The sequence below is a fragment of the Trachypithecus francoisi genome, unplaced genomic scaffold, assembly GCF_009764315.1.
Source record: "Trachypithecus francoisi isolate TF-2019V2 unplaced genomic scaffold, Tfra_2.0 Contig01579, whole genome shotgun sequence".
Lineage (NCBI taxonomy): Eukaryota > Metazoa > Chordata > Mammalia > Primates > Cercopithecidae > Trachypithecus > Trachypithecus francoisi.
This window is the reverse complement of record NW_022681442.1, coordinates 23,031,915-23,056,057: the sequence shown is the minus strand read 5'-3', so window position 1 is coordinate 23,056,057 and position 24,143 is coordinate 23,031,915.

Below are 24,143 nucleotides of genomic sequence, written 5' to 3'. Positions count from 1 at the left end.
CCACCAGGTAAGTGAGGTTTCAGGGCAAACTGCTATCCCCAAATCTGGGAGAGGCACAGCGAAACACAGGACCTGAGATGTACTTAGCCGGAGCAGTGTTCCACTAGATGCTGTAAGAGCATAAAACTAGAAATACCACTGAATTGCTGATGGCCAAGTGTGGGCTACCGGGAGAACAAGCTACTGGCAGTTACAGTCATTGCAGGGTCCCTACATTTCTGCAGGCTTTTCCTCCAAGGACTCTACCATTCTCACACAGGGAAAATTGAGAAAATCTGAAGACAGCTCCTCACTTGACCATATCAGAAGAAAAGGAGGGCAAGGGTAACCATTGTGCAATCTGCGCAGAGAACACTTAATCTCAGGAAGAAAATTTCTAGACGGCAGCCATGAAATCCCATCTGACTAAAGGGAAGAAACTTTGCTCTGCTTTGTTCTAGCCCTATTCTAACCTCTCTGATTTACATATAAACATAAAATAAAAGTTGTAATCTGTAGGAGAGAGGGCTTGAAGGACACAGACTGGGGACACTAGAAAATACTTACCATAAATCTGTAAATGGGAAGGGAATAGGAAGCATAGAGGGGAAAAGCTTTTTTTATCTTTCCTGGAGAAGGGACAGAAACAGACCAAACGCCATGCCTTTGATATACAGATCTAAGGTGAACTCCAAATACTGGAAATTAATCAAAAGAAAACTCTCACTACTTCCTCCCTCCTCTAAATCCATGCTAATAAGACTCCAGGAAAAATAACAGTGGATTGTAACTGGGAAAACTGCAAGAGAAACAATATTCCTGATAAGAAGCACAAAGAGAAGACCCAAAGCCAAGAAGAAAGAGAAGACAAGTCAATAAGCTTTTGGTCTGCATGGCTACAACAAATATTATACATAGCCTAATACTTAGCTCTGTAAATGTAAGTTCTCACACTGATGAATGCTAATTCGCCTCAGTATATATTGTGCTGTAAAACATTCCTGACTATCAATTACAACAAAATCACAAGCCAAACAAAAAGATAAGAAAAAATAGTCTCAATTAAAGGATCAATAATCAGAATTAAGGACAGATATAACACAAACTAGAATTATCAGAGGTTTAAAACAAATATGTTTAGTATTTTAAAGGCACTAATGGAAAAGATACACAATATGCAGGACCAGCTGTATAACGTGAGCAGAGAGATGGCCAATATCAGAAGAAAAAAAAAAAAAACAAAGAAATACTTGAAATCTAAAACACTGTAACAGAAATGATGTCTACCTTACATGGATCATCAGTAGACTCAACACAACTTAGGAATGAATCAGTAAGTCTAAATATATGTCAATAGAAATTATCCAAACTTAAAGGCAAATAGAGGAAAAAATAAAAAAGAGAATATCCAAAAACTTTGGAACATTATGAAACAGTATAACATGCAAATACTTGAGAGAAGAAAATAGAAAGATGGAGCAAAATTAATACTCGAAGTAACAATGGATGAACGTTTTCTAAAATTAGTGACAGACAATAAATCATAAATTCAAGAAAGCCAGAGAATGCACAACAAGATGAATACAAAGACAAAACAAAGTAAAACAAAGCAAAACAACAACAAAATACCTGGGTGTTTTATATACTAATTATAGAAATCAAAAGATAACTAGAAAAATCTTAAAGGTAGCCATGGTGATAAAGGAGCACTTTACCTACAGAGAAACATGAACAACAATTATAGCTGAGTTTTCAGCAGATAACATGCACATGAAAAGCCAGCAGAGTTAAACATTTGATGTGCTAAGAGAAAAAAAAAAAAAAACTAAAGTGAAAACATAATGCTAAGCCAAAACTCTACATCTAGTAAAATGTGCCTTCGAAAGTGAAGAAAAAAATGTAGACTTTCCCTAACAAAAACCGAATAAATTAATCACCAGTGGTCCTGCATGAATTTTTTTTTAAGTTCTTCAATTAGTAGAAAAATGATAACTATCAAAAACTTAAAGATCATTCAGAAATCAATGGATGAAAATAAATGTAATCTTTCATGTTTTATATTCTTATCTAAAAGATAAATGTTAAAAACCACAACAATAACACCATTAAAGTTTATCTAAAGCATTTAAATACAGTTTATATGAAGTGACTAAAGTATATATAAAATGAAATAAATGACAGCAATGTCTCCGACACAGGAAGATGGAATTGGGAATATACTGTTGTAGGGCATCTTCACTTCATATGAAGAAGTATAGTATTACATGAAGGTGAGCTTAGATTTTTAAATGTACATTATTGTCAAAATGAAAAACTAAAAGAATAAATGATAAGCCAATATAAAAATAAAATTGATTTTTTTAATGCACACCCAGTAGAATGACAATATAAAGAAGAAACAAAAAAGTGTTCATAAGGATACAGAACAACATAGATTCTATTATATTGCTGGTGAGAATATGAAACAGTACTGCCACTTTGAAAGACAGATTGGAAGTTTCTTACAAAACTAAAAAGTCTCAGCATGCAGTCTAGCTATTATGCTTTTAGGTATTTACATAACCTTAAACTTTACGTCCACACAAAATCTTTACATGAATGATTATAGCATCTTTATTCATAATTGCCATAAACTAGCATCTGCCAAAATGGCCTTCAACAGGTTAACGAATAAAGAAACACACAGTGGTACATCCATAGAATGGAATATTCATCAGGAATTGAAAGCCAAGTCCATACTAATAGAATAAATTACTTTTAAAAAATGAAGGGGAAGAGACAACTCTCCCATGAACAAGAATTCTAAATAATAGATACATAGATAATTTATGCTCAAGGAAGTGAGGTATAATTCCCTGCTGCTTAATTGTGGGCTGTGCATACTGACTTATTTTCCAAAGTACAGTATGAAAATTGGGGTGGGGGAGGAATAACTTTACAATACAGAAACCTGCTAAACACTACCTCAGTCAGGTGATCAAGGTTAACATTAATAGTGACAAGTCAGGTTAACAGCGGGCACCTTTTGTGTGATGTGATTAGTATGGTTCTTTATCTCTGAAATATGTTTCCTCAACACACGTAACTGTAGTCTAAGCATGAGAGAAATATACAAATCCAAACTGAGGAACATTCTGCAATATACCTGAACTATCAAAATCACCAGAAACAAGAAAACTTTTGGAAACTCTCGCACATGGAAACAAAATGTAATATGGCATCCGATGGGATTCTGGAATGGAAAAGGATAGAAAACTAAAAAATCTGAATTTAAAATGAATTTGGCTTTTTAAAGTAAAGGCAGAAAAAGAGGGACGAAGGGAGAGGAAAAAAAATACAAGCATGTAGAAAACAGCAGACAGTGAATTTTTATCCAGTAATATCAGTAATCAGTTTAAATCTAAATAGTCTAAACATACTAATTATAAGGCAGAGCTTGTCAGATTGGATTTTTTGAAAGGAAAAAAACCTTAAAACCTCAGGTGGTTAAAAGTAAATGGATAAATATGTATGATGCTAATTTTTTTTTAAATGCTGGATTAACTATATTAATTTCAGACACTAGCCATTTGTTAGGTAAAATTAACAACCAATATGGATGCATAAAATGGAAGTTATATTTATTGCTATTGGTTGAATATTCATTATGTACTATGTACAGTATTTCCTTTGATTATCTTATTTTCTTGACTACCTCATTAAGTAGCTACAAATATTTTGCCAGTTTCATAGCTGAGAAAACTAACGTCCAGGAGGTTAAATAAGTATTGAGCTTCTCTTAACAAGGAAGCAAAAGCCAGAATTCCAACGCATGTCATATGATTCTAGAGCCCACATGACTGCACAGTATAGAGTTTAATTATATAGCCACAAAAGAATTGAATATGATCATCAACTGGTAACAAAGCGATTGATAAATGTGAGGAAGCATAGACAAGGTATGACTAGAAATCTTAAGGACACTACCTTTTGAATTCCATAAACTAATCTCTTAGAACCAACACAAATGTATTCTGATTCCACAAGTTTAATTACTTAATGGGGAAAACAATGGAGTGCATTGCTTAGTGACATCTTCATTATTATTATTTGGAGATTGGTCTTGAAATGTTGTCCAGGCTGGACTTGGACTTCTGGGCCCAAAAGATCCTCCTGTCTCAGCCCCCTGAATAGCTGGAGCTACAGGCACATGTCCCAGAGCCCGTCTTAGTGATTTTCAAGACATGAAAGATGGCCACCTCACAAAATTTTAGAGTGGACAATGGCACTGGAGATTGACAGTCTGTAACTTTCATTTGATAGTTGAGGAAACCAGTGCCCAGGAATAGGAAGTCATGTATCTAAGTCACTCAGCAACTCAGGGACCCAACCAGCATGAGATCCACATACTCCTTCTCTGAAGCTGATTCCACAAGCTGTTTTATATTCCTTTTGAATTACTTAAGCACATCTATTTAAAGTTCAAAAGACAGATTTGTTGATTTAGGTATTCTTTAGCCATTGTAGTCCCAAAAGATTCTGACCAATTTTTTTCTTTGTATAAAATTAACGGGCAAAAGTGCAATTTTGTTATATGCATATATTGCATGGTGGTGATGTCTTGGCTTTTAGTGTATCTACCATTTTTTCAGTAAAAATAGAAATGATCTTTCTGTAAGAACCAAAAAGGACCCTTCTCTCCTCTCCCTACTCCACCACTGATAATGTGGAGAAAATGCTTATACACATGCAGATGTAGAATTTACCATGAATCTTCTACAATGTTTTCTGTCATTCTTCCCTGCTTTGGCTTCTCAGCAGAGTGAGAGCCCTGTGGGAACATGAAGGCAGGCCAGGTGCCCTTGTGCTCTGATTTATGCTAATCTATTCAAGAAAGTTTGAAATAAAAGCAAATCAAACCGAGTGTTTCATATTTAGAGATGCCAAACAAAACAATCACACACTTTTATGTTTCACACACCATGTGTTCCTTTAAATTGTGTTCTCCTTGCATGTAAGTAAAGGAAACTGGGAAGCTGGCCCAGCTATCAAGGAGACCCAGCAGCCTTTTATCTGACCAATACTTTTAGCTATCTCTTACACCCCACACCCTTATGCTTATCTCCACTTACTGCTACCTGTTTTCAAAGGGCAACTTACTGATAGAAATTCTGCTTTTTGAAGCAACAATGCAAGATCTTCAGGCTCTAGAGATGAAGGAAAGCAAATGTTCAGTTATAACTTGGCTGAGCTTAAAAAAGCTAATCGGAAAGTGACCATTGGAGAAATGTTATCAAGATGACATGCCCCAGGAAGCAGTAAAATAGGAATAGGAGAGAAAATTAGGACATGAGGCAACATGCAGAAGGAGGAAAGAGTCACCTTGAAGATTCTTCCACTCTGAATTTAGGACTTCAGACATTCCATGTCTCTGCATAGCCTGTCCCCAACTAATACTGTTGGATTCTGCAGATTGAAATGGACTCAAAGCCTCTTTATTTCAGCTTCTCCTTTTATTTATTTTTTTAATAATAAGTTCTTGGTTACATGTGCAGGGTGTGCAGGTTGGTTATATAGTACGTGTGGCATGGTGGTTTGCTCCTTCTATCAACCCATTACCTAGGTATTAAGCCCAGCTGCTTTAGCTATTTTTCCTGATGCTCTTCCTCCCTCCACCCTGACAACAAGCCCCAGTGTTTGTTGTTTCCCTCCCTGTGTCCATGTGTTCTCATTGTTCAGTTCCTACTTATGAGTGAGAACATGTGGTGTTTGGCTTTCTGTTCCTGCATTAGTTTGCTGAGGATCATGGCTTCCAGCTGCATCCATGTCCTCCCAAAGGACATGATCTCCCTCCTTTATATGACTGCAAAGTACCCCCATGGGATATATGTACCACATTTTCTTGATCCAGTCTATTACTGATGGGCGTTTGGGTTGATTCTATATCTTTGCTATTCTGAATAGTGCTTCAGCTTCTTCTTTTTTTTTTTTTTTTTTTTTTTTTTTTGAGGCGGAGTCTCGCTCTGTCTCCCGGCCTGGAGTGCAGTGGCCGGATCTCAGCTCACTGCAAGCTCCGCCTCCCGGGTTTCCGCCATTCTCCTGCCTCAGCCTCCCGAGTAGCTGGGACTACAGGCGCCCGCCACCTCGCCCGGCTAGTTTTTGTATTTTTAGTAGAGACGGGGTTTCACCGTGTTAGCCAGGATGGTCTCGATCTCCTGACCTCGTGATCCACCCGTCTCGGCCTCCCAAAGTGCTGGGATTACAGGCGTGAGCCACCGTGCCCGGCCCAGCTTCTTCTTTTTAACTCCCTTCCTACTATATCCCCTTTAATCTGTTGTGCAGCCCAAGTGTAAGGAAACCAGGATGTTGAAAATGCCACATGCCTCAGCAACTTATTTCTTCCTTCCATATTTGTAATAGAATTTCTTATTTCATGAACAGAAAACTAGTGAAACTCTCAACCAGTTAGCAAACGTGTAGACATGTCATTCTTCCTCACATTCAGAGTATAAACTAGAACAGTTAGGTGCTTTAAAATCTCTCTACATCTCTGTGTGTGTGTGTGTGTGTGTGTGTATGTGTGTGTGTATACTTTATTATTTACATGGAAAATTATTCGATATACGTATACATATCTACATGTATCATAACATCTATCTCTCTATATAGGGAGTAACAGGAAATGTATATTGAATGTAATATTTTATGTAAATAATAATGAAATAAGCCCTAGCAATAGTAAAATTAAAACCTACCATTCATGAAAATTCTGACAGCTTATGAAATATAAAAAAGGTCTCTAGACCCTTTGACTCCATAAACACATCTCTGGTGAACATCCAAGGGAAATCAAAAGTAGGAAAACAACACACATACACAGTGACATTCACATTATGGTTGTTTATAAAGGGCCTACTTTTTTGACAGTAAGACATTTATTTAATCTATTAAGCTAAATCCACTCAAACATTCAGATATTTTTAAATTTGGTTGAATACTACATATCAGTCTAATATTTGGCTATGATTCTTCTCTTTTTTTCAAAGAGCAGAATTCTTTAACAGCCTGAGTTTTTGGTTGCAAGAACCAGAAGTCAACAATGGATAATTTTAACAAGAAACTTATAAAATAACAACATTCAGCAATTGAAAGAATTACAAGGACAAACACAAGAAAGACTGCAGAAGTAGGATTTGAGTTAACATACCCAAATAAAAAGTATTTTATAGCACACCACAGTACTGGAAAATACCATTGGCGAGCCTCTGAGATGGGCACTGCAGCCGGCACTGCTGATGGCACTGATAACAAAGCCTGGGTGCTGCCCTGAGATTATTATGGTAAGTGCTGCTTTGGAAACCCCACTACAGCCATTGCTACCACCACTGCTACTCTCACCAGGGTGGACCCTGGGCAGACCCTGTCCATTCACATTACCAGCTTCCAATTCAGATTTGAGGTTTATGTATCTAATAGTGCATGGGTAGCACCCTGGTTGCAAAAGATAAAGAAAAAGAGGGACCTGGCGTGTAATAAAAGGGAGTCTCTTATGAGGCCTTCTCCTTATAAGGGAAGGAGTCCTACTGTGCTTAATTTGTGAATTTATGAATTCATAAAGTAGACACAGTAAGACTTACTTCATTCAGGAATGTTTAGACCCAGATTAGACAAAAATAATGTCATGTGCCCACTATAGACATAGAAGTATATTGAAGTATGGTTATCACTAAGAAAAACTCTGCATTAATACAAGGTTGCAATAAAATCAAAATAATAGCTGAGTTCACACTTAGCAATCTAGGTAATGTTTTCTTATTTCTCTAATGGTCTGTGTTACATTCTGATACGGTTTTAATGTTTTTGTCTCCTGCAAAACTCATGTTGAAACTTAATCCCCAATGCAGTAGTGTTGGGAAATGGGACCTAATGGAAGGTGTCTGGTCATGAAAGCTTTGTCCTCAATAATGAATTAATGTCATTGTAAAAGGATGAGATAGGCCCTAGTTTCCTCTTTGTCCCTCTGCCTTCTGTTACATGGTGATGCAATAAGAAAGCCTTCACCAGATGTCAGTGCCTTGATCTTGGAGTTCTCAGCCTCCAGAACCATGAGCCAATAAATTTCTGTTCATTATAAATTAGTCAGTCTCAGGTACAGTAGTTTCTTCTTCCCCTTGGGGGATATATTCCAAGACTCCCAGTGCATGCTTGAAACCATAATAGCACTGAACCCTTTGTATGTTAATAGCATATTTTTTCCAATAAATAATACCTATGATGAAGTTTAAATGAATTAGGCATAGTAAGAGATTAGCAAAAGTAATAAAATAGAACAATTATAACAATATACTGTGATACAAGTTATATGAAGGTACTTGTTCTCTCTCTTTCTCTCTCTTGCAAACTATCTTATTGTAGTGTACTCACCTATTTTCAGACCGTAGTTGACCAAGGGTAACTGAAACCACAGAAAGCAAAACTGTGATAATGGAGAACTTCTGTAATCTGTTAGAGAAGCACAGACTGACATATATTCGTATTAAAAACAAAATTATTTTCAAGTGTCCTTCCTCTGCTGAGTTAAAATTCAAGCTTCTGATGTCAGATACTACCTTTTTCCTCCCTTTTAAATACAAACCTTCCTTTCCTTAGGGCAACTAGCATAGGGCTTAGAAAATGATGGGTAATTAGAAAAGTCCTGAAAAATAATGGAGAGAGAGACAGTCTGAGGGCAACAGGAAAAAAAATTAATGGATAAGCAATTGGATAATTCAGTGAACTAATGACTTTATTGGTTCTGGTAGAAACCTACCACAAGGTCAGGGAATCTTTCTTCTCATTTTCACTATCATTTTTATCAACATTATTTACTACATAAAGCATCTGCCACAGTAAAGTCTCTGTGTCCATTTAATTGACATTATAGTTATAGTTTTTCTTAATTATAAAAATCTGTCTCTCTCACACAGACACACACAAAGTCAATGAATCTGAGTAAATTATATCTGTTGTTAAGAACAAAGTAACATTAAGAAAAGCCTCAATATTTTTGAGAAAACATTTTATCAATTTAATTGATATGCATTTTTTTCAAAAAGCTAGGTAGTATGTGGTAAATGAGTATACTAAGACAAGCAGGTACATAGATGTCATTCCTCCATGAACCATTGCTTGTTCTCCTTTCAGACACCAAGGCAGCAGGCATGATCTCCCCCAGGTCCAGTGAAGGTCCAGAGTGAAAGGGGCTACAAAGAAATGGCTGAGGTTTGAGAACCTGAGTTCAAGGTGATTTTACCAGATGTCAAGAAAGAGAACATCAGCTGCTGTGCACAGTCTATATAAATAAGAAAGCATTTTAAGTAGCGTGTGCTTTTCCCACAGTATACCTTGATTGAGTATCCTCCAAATCCATAATTGCACATGACTGTGTGAGGACTTTGATTCCTTATAATTTCCTTAGCCCTTGAATACCTGCAATTCAACTCCTGGGAGCTTTCTTGCCAGCTCAACTGCCACATGTTTGGAAACACAGAAGAGCAGGAAAGAGGATAATTTTGTGTTCTTCAAAGTCTGGGAAAGACTTACTTTTGTGACAAATCCTACTTGAGATGCTCCCAGCAAGCTAGTATCTTGACCTAGTAGTAATTGCTTTTGAAAAGTAAATAGCAAATAGTGGTCCTGATACATACACATACACACACACACACACACACACACACACACACACACATCCCTATATCTATATCTTCAGGTTTTAAAAATCTTTTGCTTTGCTCATATACCCAGATGCTTTGAAGAATGAAAGGAAATTTCCTTAAGTTTCCTCATTTTACACCTTGAGTAAATTTTAAAAAATGAATAATTCAAAGCAAAGCAGATTAATAGTTTTTAAATTGTAAGTAAAATGTTACTCACATGCTCAGACACTGTCCATAAAATTAAGAGGTAGGTGTTTAATACTTTTTTTAATCTAAAAAGCAGGTAATAGAGAAAGAAAATAAGATAACATGACACATACCAAGAATAAAGAAATTTAAATCTCTATCCATTAGAATGTTTTCAGCGACCAGTAACAGAAAACCTGACAAACTGTCGCTTAAAGCATGAGAACTTTTGTAGTTCACATAAATAGAAGTCTGCATGAAAGTGGTTCCGAGTTTAATACAGCAGCTCAACCAAGTCATCTAAGTATAAATTCCCTTTGCCCTTCTTGTTTGACAACCTCAGAGTGTCAGATTTTCATTATCAGGTATGTATCTTCTTCATTCCAGTTCCAAACATGTTCAAAAAGGGAAAAAAATAAAAAATTCCTCTGAAATAGAAATATAACAAAGTATGCTGATAATTGTTTAATATTATTATCATTATGTAGCAATGGAAATGACTGTGGCCTGAAGGTCAAAGTGATGCTCAGGAAAAGATATCCCCTTCCCTATTAAGAAGCCCAAACTTTACTGCAACCTGCATCTGTAGCTGATTTTCCCCTCTGCTGCATTAGCCACTACAGGATCACTCACGGTCTCTTGCTGCAAGGAAGCTGGGGAAGTGTATATATTGGCAAAGGATAACAGAAGTAGTGTCCCTTCTTTTCCCTTTCTTCATACCTCCTCATTTTTGAGGTATACTCCCCCAAAATTGTTTTACATCATCAAGAAAAAAAATAGTACAGAGCAAGAATTCCTGCTGCTAAGTGATAGAGTATAATATGGGTCACTTTGCTCATCCATTTAGACAAGCCAGATTCAGAAAATAATTAGAAAATTTTAGAATTGGGTAAAGTCTTTCTACAATGACTCTCTCAATATGTAAGGAGATCGTCCCTTCCTTATTTATCACTTTGATAATGACAGCATGAAAAGAAAGCATTGGAAACCAGCTTTTTCTCCAAAGGGGTTCAACAAAAGATTTGTCCAGCATGGTAGTCCAGAGGAAATAGTTCTTATTGTCAGATAAATTTGAGTATTTTCAATACACACTAGTATATTAAAGAGTGACAAATATTATAGTTAAAACTAGGCATAATGTCAAAAATGTTTTATATTGTAACTACTAATGTGGAGAGGTTGGTAAGTTATGTACGTCTTTGCCCTCTACGGAAAACAGGCAAGTTTCTGATTGGCACTTAATATTCTCTAAGAAAAGATCTTCTGATGGTACAAAGATTGATGGTACCAAGGTTGTCTCAGCTCACTGTTAAGAGTGCTGCTCATCTATGCTGTGTTTTCTTTATACTTTTCTTTCTTCAGACTAAACAAAGTATAAATTAGGCAGCAAGGAATACGCAGTCTTACATTTATCCACTTAAGGGGACTCAGACAGAAACAGATTAGTTTAAGCAGAGGCAAAACTGAAAATCAAGTTGAATTCCATCTTGAATTGTCACATGGAAAAAAAATAACATTTGGTAAGGTCTCCAAAGATGAAAATTAAGAGATAGCAATTCAAGTCACGTGTGTTTCAATTGTGGATTTCACTGAGTTGACTTTAAGCAGGAATGTTGCACAAGTCCACATTCTGCAAACAATTTGCAAGAGAAAGAAAAAACAGAGAAGACATTCCCTCCTTAAAGAGACTAAAATTGTACTCTTTTGTGCCTTCTATAACTTCCTGTATCTCTTTTTTCTTGACCAACTTCCACCAAGCACTGTCATGAAACAATAGCCAAACAGAAGTCTAAAAACTCTTAATGGGCACCATGCTGTCCAAGGGATCAATAATATTGACCTTAACTCCCATGATCTGGCATATTAAGAAACAGGAAATGTGTTATTTTATAAACATTCTGACGCCATCTTTAAAAATATATAACTCACTTAATTTTTTAATTGTGATAAAAGACATATAACATAAAACTTACCATATAAACCATTTTTATGCATACAGTGCATTGGCATTAAATACATTTACATTGTTGTGCAACCACCACCACTACCTATCTCCAAAACTCTTTTCATCTTGCAAAGCTAAAGCTGTATGATTAAACAGAAGTTCCCTATTCCCACCTGCACTCAACCTGTAGCAACCATCATTCTACTTTGTCTCTGAATTTGACTATTCTAAATACAATATGTAAGAGAAATCATATAGTACATCCTTTTGTGACCAGTTTATTTCATGTAGCATAATGTTTTAAAGATATACCATGTTGTAGCATGTGTTAAAGTGTCTCTAATGTTACTTTTAAAGTCGAGTTTCCCCTACTGTCATTTTCTGGCTTAGGAAGATAAAGATCAAAGTCAGGGCAGACCCATCAGCAAAACAGTGGCTAATAAACGACCAATACAGAAATGTCAAATTCTCATGGGTTTTCAATACAACTCTCATAGAAATTCCTTCAAATGTCAGCGGCTCCAAGGGAGACAATCTTTTAGATATGATTGCAATAGAAACAGTTTCACGTATACTAACATACCAAACTCTTTTATCATGCCTGGAAATCTTCTCTACAAATAGTAAACTCAAGCCCAGTGGAGACCACCTCCATCTTGGAATCGAGCAGTGTGTTGTTTTAGTTTCTTTGAACAAGAAGGCTGATATAGCTAAGTTTTACAGCTTAGTACCTATGTTTGGGTATTTTCACTTAAATCATTTCATGAATACTTTAATTCTGAGTGATTTGTCAAAATACTTTTCTTGCCTCCTTTACCTGCTAAGGGGCACCGATCATTGGGTTTTGCATGTCAGCTGGCGAGAACACACAGAGATGCGGAACACTGAGAAGGTTAGAATTTGACTCTACCGTCGAAGTGACCAGAATCCTTTCCAACTGGTCCTTCTCCCAAATGATTTACACCAGCCTAACAACTTACCAGTGTCTATTAAATACGGCAAGTGAACATCTGTCCTTGGAATCCTCATTTTATTTCTTTCTCCTCACTGGAGTTACTCTCCCTTAACATCCAGTTATTGCACAGAACTTTCCCCATCCTTTGGCTCAGAAATGTTCAGGGGCTTAAGACATTCAGCTATAGTAAGTGATAGGTTTGGGATTTGAACACACATTTGACTGACTGACACCAATGGCCATCCATACCCATAACTTTATGTCCTAGTAAGAAGGCGGTTGGGATTTTAACCTAAACAGCCTAAGGGTAGCATTCATGCTCTTAATCACTTTACCACTGTGACCTTTTAAAAAAATTCTATCAAGTTGTTCTTAAGACTCTGGATAGTTAAATCACATCCTTTTACACACAGCCTACCCTTCTCAGAGTTGAATAACTAATATGTTTTTTCAAGGAGGAGATGGACATTTGATAGAAGAATAATACATACAACTAACAATTGTATAAGGATATAACATACTAATATAAGAGAAGGTTAATCAATGACTCCTTTGGTAATTTCAAACATGTTTTCTATAAACGTTCTAGGAATAAGGATGCTGTAATACTAGATTCAAAGCCCAATTACATGTATAAGTCAAAGTTTTTCCCACAGGCTTCCTCTTTCTTCCTCCTTTTCCTGGATTTTCCTGAAAATTTGCTGCAGGCAGTTGAAGAGGTCCAGGATGAGGGAAGAAGAAGGTTGAGTGTGGTTGTAGCCTTATATGATTTGGAACTGAGTAAAAAAGATAATCGAGAAAAATAGCAGCAAGATTTGGATCCCATTAAGGAAAGTGGCTGAGTGAGCTCATGGCCCACCAGGACTGGGGGCTAAGTGAGGCAAGTGTTTGACACATTGTGCCCTTAGGCATTCAGTGTGCAGCAAGAACCCATGTAAATGAGGTGGCTTCTCTGGTGAGGAGTTGGTCAGTGAATCATTAACCCACAAGGACAATGTGCAAATAAGAGAATCAGTGTATTGGGATAATGGAAGCCAGAATTCTCAGTGTCAGAGGAGGGAGTTACAAATAAAACACAGGGAGCCTAGAATGAACCATAAATTTTGGGGATTGAATTCAAATTGAGGCAAATTCATAATTTTCACTAATACAAGTAGATATAAAATTTAGTATAGAAAATGTATGTATGTGATATGCACACAGAGTATTTCTAGCTGTGTTCATTGAAAGACCAGTGGCAACAGGTATATCTAGCCCTCAGATTATTTATAGATATTATTATTCATTAAAATGAACCAGAGCTCCTTAAAGAAAAGGCTTTACCACTGGGGCAATAAAAAAGTATTAGATAAAACTGGAATATTTTATTGTATCAATCAGCTATACGTATTCACAGAATAGTAACCTATCAAAAAGCCATAGATGAGGCTTCCACTGGTCAATTTGGATAATTTAAGAGTAAAATGATATAAACAGATTACAAACCACTAAATAACATGAAAATCCATGAGTTCATATTGATGTAAAAATACATGATTAAATAGGCCAGGCACAGTGGCTCACTTCTGTTAATGCTATCCCTTGTGGGCAGATCGCTTGAGCCCAGGAGTTTGAGACCAGCCTGGGCAACATGGTGAGACCCAGTCTCTACCAAAAATACAAAAAAATTAGCCAGCTGTGGTGGCACACACCTGTAGCCCCAGCTACTGGGGAGGCTGAGGTACGAGGATCAATTGAGCCTATGGGGGCGGAGGTTGCAGTGAACTGAGATTGCGCCACTGCACTCCAGCCTGAGTAACAGAGGGAGACCCAGTCTCAAAAATAAGTGTGCGCGTGTGTGTGTGTGTATGTATATATATATAAAATGTATGTGTGTGTGTATATATATATATATATATATATATATAGCTTTATATTAGAATGCCAAACAATAAATATAGGAGGAATTATGGTATTAGAAAAATATCAATTTGATAACTTTCATAGTAATAATTGATTGATGCCAAAACTGATGGGAAAATGTAATGGAAAAAAAAGGTATTTAGCTAGTTTCAAAGTATAATTCCACAAGATATGTGTTAATTTCAAACGGAAAATGTAAGAACTATATAGAAGAGAAATTTGGTAGACACAGCTGATCCAAATGACACCAACTAACAATAGGACAAATCCATCTGGAGTGGTGCCAGATAGGTTTCAACAAGAACACAGTCTTATTTCTATGATTATTGTGGACAAAAATATATAACCTAGATCCAATTATTATAACACCAAAACTAAATATGAAGAAATAATTGACAAAATGCTTGTAATCTTAAGCATTATTTTTATTTGCTAGGTGTCTATAGGAGAATGTCCTTTGATGTAAGAAATGCACACAAAGCATTCAAGGTAGTGAAGCATCATTTTGGTAACTTATTCTTACATGGTTTGAAAATATTACACCTACACTTGTATATTTATATATGGCATACAGTAGTCCCTTTTATCAGTGAGAAATACATTCCAAGCCCCCCCACCCCAAGTGGATGCTTGAAACCAGGGATTGTACCAAACCCTATATATATACCATGCTTTTTTGATCTGATAACTGAAAGGACTACTGAGTAACAGGTAGGTGCCATATACCACATGGATACATTGGACAAAAGCATGATTCACATCGTGGGTGGGATGGAGTGGGACTGCATCATGCTAGTCAGAACAGCATGCAGTTTAAAACTTACAGATTGCTTATTTCTGGATTTTTTCATTTAATATTTTTGGCCTACCGTTGACCATGGATAACAAAAGGCAGAAAGCAAAAGCAAAACTATAGATGAGGGGTGTCGTGGGGGGGATTAGTGTGTTTAAATAATTATAAAAGAAAAGATAGTAAATGTCAAGAATTGCCACATCTAGGTGCAAAGTATATGGATTTGAAAAAATTACTCTTGCAAGTCTTCCGTAACGTTAAAATTGTTTAAAAGTTAAAAGTAACATAAAAGTTTTCAACGGTGCTACCATATTGATAATTGATATCTTTCATGGAGAAAAACACTCCACGTCATGGGGCAATACACTTCAGGTAAACAGCATTCTTGAATTTCTTCCTGACAAATCTCAGCTTCTTAGTACCAACCACTATTTTCTGAAAGCCAGATGGTAGATGATGCCTCATTAAGATAAAGCCCTATTTCTTTCCTTTCTTGATAAAGGTAGCAAAGCCACTACTCTGAGACTAACATGAGGTGGAGGCCATTTTCTTTTATGTTTACTTTTCAGGGATGCCAACTTCTGTATCTGAGGACTATAAACACCTAGAATAGAGTTAAGAAACTTGCTCAGAAATTTCGTGAGGGATTTTGTACTGTTACTGCTACATAATTTAGCTATCTCAGTGGACACTGGCCTAGCAGGCAACTCCTTGTAAAGCTCTTAATTCTGCTGTAACTGGCATCACTTCATTTTAACTTTATAAATCTGTCTTAGCCAATCATATATCTATTAATTAACCTTTAGAAAATAAAACATTCTCTAGCTTTTTTAGTGACAATATTGGAGTCAAACTTATCTTCCCCAGGCTATGTTGAAATCTCTTTGGTCCAGTTTTACAACTGTGCTGCCCTCTTTATTCATCACCCCAAACCCCACCCATCCTATAAGCCTGACTAAAATCTCTTCAACACTTCAGAAGAAATCCATCTCGAATTTCAACTATCATTCTTGTTTCTTGATTCTTTTTTTTTTTTTTTTTTTTTGAGACGGAATCTCGCTCTGTCACCCAGGCTGGAGTGTAGTGGCCGGATCCTGGCTCACTGCAAGCTCCGCCTCCCGGGTTCACGCCATTCTCCTGCCTCAGCCTCCCGAGTAGCTGGGACTACAGGCGCCCGCCAGCCACCTCGCCCGGCTAGTTTTTTTGTATTTTTTAGTAGAGACGGGGGTTTCACCATGTTAGCCAGGATGGTCTCGATCTCCTGACCTTGGGATCCGCCCGTCTCGGCCTCCCAAAGTGCTGATATTACAGGCTTGAGCCACCACGCCCGGCCTTGATTTTTATATTATGTGCCTCACTTTAGAGTTAATTATTTACATCTTAAGCTTTCTACTAAACTGAGACTACAAGCTTCTCAAAAGTATATAGAGGTTTGCTTATCTCTGTGGGCTCTACCATGTTCAGAGAAGATATTGTAAGGCATAACTACTAATTCAATGCCTCCTTGTTCAACCAAGAAAATAACTCAAATGCTCAATAATTGAGAAGTTGTGAAGGATAGATTGTAAGGTGATCTCCATGATCCTTGCATCTCAGTAATTCACACACCTGTGTAATTCTCCTTAGTGTAGTCAAGACCTGTTAACTTGATTCTACCTAATAGAATGTGGCAAACATGACAGGGAATACATATGAATGTATTCTTACATGCATTATAAGAGATTAACTGCCCATCACAATATCAGGTGCTCTCTCTGGCTGCCTTTGAGGAAGTAGGTGGCTGTGCTAGGAAGGCTTTGTGACAAGGAGATGAGGTTGGCTTCTGGCCAAAACTCTAAAAAAAAATGAGGCTCTCAGCATAACAGCCAGCAAGAATTAAAAGCTCCCAACAATTGAGAATTTGGAAGTAAATCTTTTCCAAGTGGAGCCTCAGATAAGATCACAGCCTCATCTGACACCAAGATTGCAATAAAAGGCTGTTAAAGTTGACACTTTTTTCCCCTTTCTACATTTCTTGTTACCTAATCTCCTTGATAAGATTATTTTAATCTGTTTTCCTTTCCTCATCTCCCCTACCCCAAATAACAGTGAATCACAAAAGCCAGCTTCTTTATAAGCCTTGCTTTGTCATTGGAACTAATTTTTTAGGTATAATTTTGGAGATATGATGGAGAATCTCTCTTTCTCTCGCTGTCTCTCTCTTTTTAATATCAAGGACCCTATACTTTTAAAACACTTTTATGTCATTTAAACACCATATGTTTTGTCCTTGTCCACGTTTTTTGGTTCGTCCATATGTTATGCTTTCTGTCTTCAGAAAGGCAAAGTGACTCACCTGGCCTAAGCCCAGTGTGTAGCAGAAAGAAAGTCCTTCATAAATATTTTCTGGGTGAAAATTCAGTGACCAAGTGCCTTGAAATTATACAGTGGTGTTGGCTAATCCACTCCCTGTTATGGGGACAAAAATATAGTCCTAAAGTTAGTACCCAAACTTTCCAGATTCACAGACACACATGCATATACACATATGCATAGGCATGTGCATGTACGCTATAAGAAGACAGTTCCCGGAATGACATGTTGGCAAACAGAAAACCACTGCCATTTATTTATTTATTTATTTATTTATTTATTTATTTATTTATTTTTGAGACGGAGTCTCGCTCTGTCGCCCAGGCTGGAGTGTAGTGGCCGGATCTCAGCTCACTGCAAGCTCCGCCTCCCAGGTTTACGCCATTCTCCTGCCTCAGCCTCCCAAGTAGCTGGGACTACAGGCGCCCGCCACCTCGCCCGGCTAGTTTTTTGTATTTTTTAGTAGAGACGGGGTTTCGCCATGTTAGCCAGGATGGTCTCGATCTCCTGACCTTGTGATCCGCCCGTCTCGGCCTCCCAAAGTGCTGGTATTACAGGCTTGAGCCACTGTGCCCGGATCCACTGCCCTTTATTAATGCACCAGAAAATTCAGGAGACCCAGTTCCCGGCTCAGCACAGCAAATTCAGACCTTTGATGTGCATTAAGCACGTTCCATGTCCTAAAATCAGAAATGTAGACCAGTGGAACAAAATAGAGAGCCCAGATGTAACAAACTTGCACGTTATGCACATGTACCCTGTAATTTAAATTAAAACAACAACAACAAAAACAAACAGAGAGCCCAGAAATAAATTCACACATTTACGGTTAGGTGAATTTTAACAAAGGTGCCATGAAGGAACAATGGGGAAAGGATAGCCTTTTCAATAAATGATGTTGGGAAAACTAGATACCCACATGCAGAATAATTAAACTAGACCAGCCTGTCTCACTTTATATAAAAATCAACTCAAAATGAGATAAAGACTTAAATGTAAGACTTGAAATTGTAATGCTAATAGAAGAAACATAGGAAAAAATTCCATGACATTGATCTTGGCATTGATTTTTTTTTTAGTTATAACCCCAAAACACAGGCACACGAAATGAAAATAGACACATGTAATTATAGCAAACTAAACAGCTTTGGTGCAGCAAAGAAAAAAAAAATCAACAGAATGAAGAACAATCTATAGAATGGGAGGGAAAATAATTGAGAACCATACATCTGATAAAGGGTTAAAAATATATAATGAATTTAAGACTCAATGGCAAGAAAATAAACCCATTGGTCAACAAAACTGAAAACATTACTCAAAAGACGACATACAAATGGCCAAGTATATGAAAAAAATTTCAATATCACATTATCAGGAAAATGTAAATAAAAATCAAAGTTATCACCTCATTCCTGTTAAAATGGCTATTATGAAAAGGAAGAAAGATAACAAGTGCTGGCGAGGACGTGGGAAAAAGGGAACCTTGATACAATGTTGGGGGGTATGTAAACTAGTTGAGCCACTATAGATAACAGAATGCAGGTTTCTCAAAAATTACAAATGGAATTACCATATAACCCAGGCATCTCACTATCAAATATATATATCCAAAAGAAATGAAATCAGGATGTCGAAGAGATATCTAAACTTCCATGTTCATTGCAGCATCATTCACAATAGCCAAGGTATGAAATCCACTCAAGTGTCCATCAGTGGATAAACAGATAAAGATAGATATGGCATGTATGCCCAATGGGATGCTAGTCAGGTTTAAAACATGACGAAATCCTGTCATTTGTAATAACATGAATGAACCTAGAGGACATTAGTTTCATAAGCCAGGCAAAGAAAGACAAATACTGCATGATTTCACATATGTGGAATCTAAAAAAAGTTACACTCATAAAAGCAGACAGCAGAATGGTGGTTACCAGGGGCTAGGGTGGGAAAGTACTGGGGAGACATTGGTCAAAGACTACATAATTTCAGTGAGATATGAGAAATAAGTGAAGAGATTTATTGTGCAGCATGGTGACCATATTTAATACCATTATATTCTTGAAAATCATTGAGATTAGATTTTAAGTGTAAAAAATACTATGTATGTAAGGTAATACATATGTGAATTAGCTTGAGTTAGCCATTCCATCATGTATACCTATTTCAAAACATCATATAATATGTAATAAATGCATCTAATTTTGTCAATTAAAAAATAATTTCTAAAAAAATATTGCTATAGCTTAAATGGTTTGTGCTGAGGTTCTATTCTTCATGGATCTTGATCGAGGGACACAGACGAGCTGGGGAAATTAGGAAGGATCACTTTTCCCTGTGATATTTTGCTCTATTGTACAAGGTCAGTGAGCCTGCCTCAAGTATGGTGTTCAGACTTATCCTTGAGTCTCACAGTGCTGTGAGATCCTCTTCCTGGTGTTGTCAGAAAAAAAGACAGTATTAAGAATTGAAACAAGTCAGCTCTTCTAATTGTATTTCAAATAGAACCACATGTCTCTCTAAGGTGAAGATAAAATGATACAACGTCATTATGGCTGGTAAACTATACAAGAGTAGACACATACAAAGATTGGCGTTAATGTTAATTACCATTCATGAGCACTGAGTAGATACTAGTATTCTCCTGGACACATAATCCTATCCAGTTTGTCTTTCCTAAAACATTTTAAGAATAGTATTGTCAACATATTATACATGAGAAAACTGAGGCTCAGAGAAAATGGCGATTTAAACCATCCTCAGATTCATTACATACCAGAGCCATGATCCACACTCATGTCTCTATGGCCTCCAAATTCACATTACATACATAGTTCATTTCTCCCTGCTGTTATCTGCCTTTGAGTTTATTCTTATAGGTTAAGAAAAGTCATTTAATTTTTTTTAATATTCCGCAAGATTTTAGTAATAAAATTAGTATCTCCCTGCCTAGGTCTCCATGACAATTCATATACTAAAACTGTGGCCATGAACATCTTATTGGTGTGCTGCCAAGAATGAACCTCATAACTTGCTAAGATGGAGGAGTCAGGACATATGAGGGAGCAGTAATGTTGACTAAGAAGGTGCCAATTTTACAGACTCCCTTCTTGAACTGTAACGACACTCCCCTTAATGCTTTCCCATTCCTCACCTTCCAAGGTGTAGGAGTGAGGAAGAAATTAATATAAGTCATTGCGCCTGCCTCCTGAAAAGATGTTGCTTATAAACTTCAGGTTGGGTCCTCATAAAAAAATGAAATGGAGACCATGACTCCCCTGAGAGGTCTCAGAAGCAGGTATTAATGTGTTTATTTGAGAGACATAAAGTATTCCAAGGAAATATTCTTTTCTGGCCAAAAGCTGCATTCTTTGGGATGAGATTATTATGCCTCTTTTAAGACATAAATGAAAGTATGTGCTTGAGCACACCATGGACAAGCACCTCAACTTTAGCTTGGAAAAGAGAAAGGACTGCCAAGCCTCAGGCATGAAAGCCTGGAACTTGAGGGGCAAAGGGAATGTCTGAGTCTGACAAACTGAAATTCAAACTCTAGCTCATTCGTATATTAATAGTAAAATTGCAGAAAATTGCTTCTTCTGATTCTTAATTTCCCATCTATAAAAATAAGGATACAAAGTATCAGCCTCCTCATGACGTTTTCTTGAGTAATTTAGTTAAGTAAGAAAATGAATGTCAAAAAAGGAAAAACATTCAGCACAGTGCCTGGGACGGAATGAGCCCTCCACAAATGCTTTTCTTAGACTGTGTGAGTTCCTAGATTCTGAATGAAGAGACTGGCTTTTATAAGTGTGAAAGGGGGAAGTGAGAAAACACTGATCCAAAGAAGTGGTCCAAAAGGGAAAATGTGATAAGGTACCAGTGTGCCCACATTGAAGCTCAAGGAGAGGTAATTGTGTGCTGGCATATCCAGGCACTGCTTGGGCTAGAAGGGCAGGGAGAGTCCACATTGCTGCTGGGGGGACCCAGAGCCTTTTTGAACACTTCTGAGATCTTGAAGACAATAAAGTAAATTTAAAAAGAACAAAAAGAAAAGGAGGACAGGAAGAGAACAGAAGAAAGGAGTCCAGAAATATGCAAGACTTTATTCAGTCAACCGTCAGTAATTGAGATGCCATAAAAGGGAAATTAAAAAGAAAAGCCGACATGAAAGTATGTCCAGGCTCTGCAAAAACTAATTGGTAACCGTGCACAAGCTAAATACCTTCCTTGGGCCTCAATATTCAAAACATATTTCTATGGTGACTAGATGTTTTCTAAAATCTCTTGAAGCTCTGAATTTTTAAAGCTTTGGATCCAATCATAAGCAAAGCTTAATGATGTCCACGATTTTACTAAATATAACACACAAATATATTTCATCAAATATGTATCAAATAAAAATAGTGTGGGACTGCAAGGAATACGCGTTCTCCAGCCAACTTCAATTACATACTATTTTTATATAGGAAAGAGTTCAACACACTACTGAAGATAAGTTGGCGACTGGAGACTGTCCCAGGGCAACCATTGGGTCCACAAGCTGAAGATGGCAGGGTCTCAGGAGGGAAGAAGCCTGGGTCACTGAATCCACCCAAAGGAGAGTCACCTCCATCCAGAAACACTTGCATGAATAAGGACAAAGTAGCTCCATTGAAAATGTAAGCCTTGGCCAGTTCCACCTGGTTTCTTGTGTGTTCTCACAGCTGAAATCTAGATCTTTCCTAAAACACCATTGCTTGGACCCTTTAGTCCTGTCCCTACCTCCCTGCCTGCATTGATCAAACACAAAGGGGACATGGAGCCTGTATAAGATGGAGATCCCTGTGTCCTGTGCAGAAAAGGTCAGACTTCCCTGAGGCAGAAGAAAACTTTAGATCAGGAGAATGAACCTCAACCAGGGATGCCCTCTACTGAAGTGAACCCCACTGCTCTGCCCTGGCATGCTCATGTGCAGGGCAAGGCTGAGGCATGGCACTACTCTGGTCTTCTAGGTTTGCTGCAGGGCTAGGTGCAGCCTAGAGTGGCCTGAGCTTCAGACTGATCTCTGGTTGTACTCAGCCCTTTCTGTTTCCCCAAATGTTCTATATCACTTGCTATGAATAGTTGTACACTGAATAGAGCAAAGTTAGACAGAATTGTTTTATCGAACAGGGCAGGCCACACTCCCCCTGGCCCAGCTGATGATCTATCCTAGTGGCCAGGAACATGTCTACCTTAGAAATGGACCACGCCACAGGGCTTTGTGTAGTATGGTCACCGTGAACTACAGGACACTGGCATTCAAAGGCAGAACTCCCTGCTCTTTCAACCAGGGAAGGCTGGCTGAGTGCAAAAAAAAAAAAAAAAAAAAAAAAAAAGTTCTCCAAACTACTCCTGGAGCTTCTCTGGTATTCCGATGGTGACATCTGATTGCTTGAGACAAATTCCAGGTCTCTTTGGGTTTCCCTGGGAGATCCTGGTAAGAACTACTATGGTTTTTATAATAAAGAGCTGACATACGTTAAGAAGGGGGAACGAGCTAGCCAAGATGTTTTGTGCCAAGGTTGAAGTACAATTAAAATCAAGGAGAAGATTGGGCTAGTTACATAAGTCTTCGGAGCCATAAAGCCTTCCACCTGTAGCAGAAGCCAGTCCTCTGAAGTTATCAACAAGAGGAGGGGGAGGAGGAGGAGTGAAGAGGAGAGGGGGCAGAAAAGGGAGGGGAAGGGAAGACAGGAAGGGGGTGGGGGAGGGATCTTGTTCAAGCAAGTGTGAATCTGGCCCATTGGGTCTTTCCCTGTGTCTGATATTTGTCTGAGGCACCATTCCCTTCATATTCATCAATTGACAACTAATATGATCTACTCTTCTCTCCACGATTGAAAGACAGGACAAAAGATTTTTCTATTGTAATGTCTGTTTATATGTGTGTGTCTATGTATCTCTATACACACATATATATTATCATGGGAATAAAGATTGAACACAACATTTTCTTCCTCTCCCACTCCTTCTCCTTCCCTCCCTCCCTGTCATATGAATAATCATAGAGGGCTCATTATAGTGCAATTCAATACAAAATAAAAACTCAGTTTTCGAATCAGAGGAACTAGATGTAGGAGAGTTATCAAAAGCAGTCTCACTGGGCTTAACCATTCCCTCACTCACACAGATGAAGAAAATGAGACTGAGAAGGCAAATGGTTTGCAAGGACTATGGCCAGTCAACAACAGCTGTTCCTGATCTCTGAATATCCTAGCCCTGCAATCACCCTCTTCCTCTTAGGAAGTCTGGAACCCCAATGAAAGGTGTCAGGGAATGAAACTGACACCTTTCCCCACATCAGCACCACCATCTGAACCATATGCCTTCTCATGA